The 598-nt window shown below is 38.3% G+C and overlaps 1 protein-coding gene across 1 annotated transcript in view; it reads left to right on the forward strand.

The window, feature by feature from the left end:
- Nucleotides 1-598, forward strand: part of slc22a23 (solute carrier family 22 member 23) — a 23,174-nt gene that overhangs the window by 1,592 nt on the left and 20,984 nt on the right. The window lies entirely within an intron of this gene.

Below are 598 nucleotides of genomic sequence, written 5' to 3' on the forward strand. Positions count from 1 at the left end.
GGGGGGGGCGTTGTTCTGGACTGTGTTGGATTCGAAGATCTTTGAATGACAATAACGACTCGCTGATTTACTCGACTCACTCCAGTCCAAATGTGCTATAACTGATAACAGTTGTTTTATTTATCTTTGCTTTTAATACCTAATAATGTTAAAGGGCTCAAAGTACAGTAGATACACTGTATGCTAGACTCTTATTTGGTGGTGGTGTATAATGACTGTCAATTAGGGCTGCATGATAAATCGAAATGGAATCGAGATCGCGATTCAACAGAAGCTGCGATTGTCATGCGTATCTTTCAGTGAAGCACGGTTCTGTGATCAGCAGTAAATCTCCATCCGAAGGCCAGAGAAACTCCAAATACGCCTCGCAGAAGAAACCCAGAAAATGGCTATCGCTGCAGCTGAATAAACAGAAGATTCAACTGCTTTCTTTGATTCAACGTGACTAATAAACACACGACTACGACAAAATACGGTTTATCTGAGTTCTTATTATCATAATTTTCATTAAAATAAAGTATATTTATAATGCAATTCCTTTATCACTGCTTAAATACTATGAAATATGTTGCGTGCCTTATTCTGTGTAAGAAGCCAC

The sequence above is a fragment of the Sinocyclocheilus grahami genome, unplaced genomic scaffold, assembly GCF_001515645.1.
Source record: "Sinocyclocheilus grahami isolate Dianchi unplaced genomic scaffold, SAMN03320097.WGS_v1.1 scaffold1193.1, whole genome shotgun sequence".
Taxonomy (NCBI): domain Eukaryota; kingdom Metazoa; phylum Chordata; class Actinopteri; order Cypriniformes; family Cyprinidae; genus Sinocyclocheilus; species Sinocyclocheilus grahami.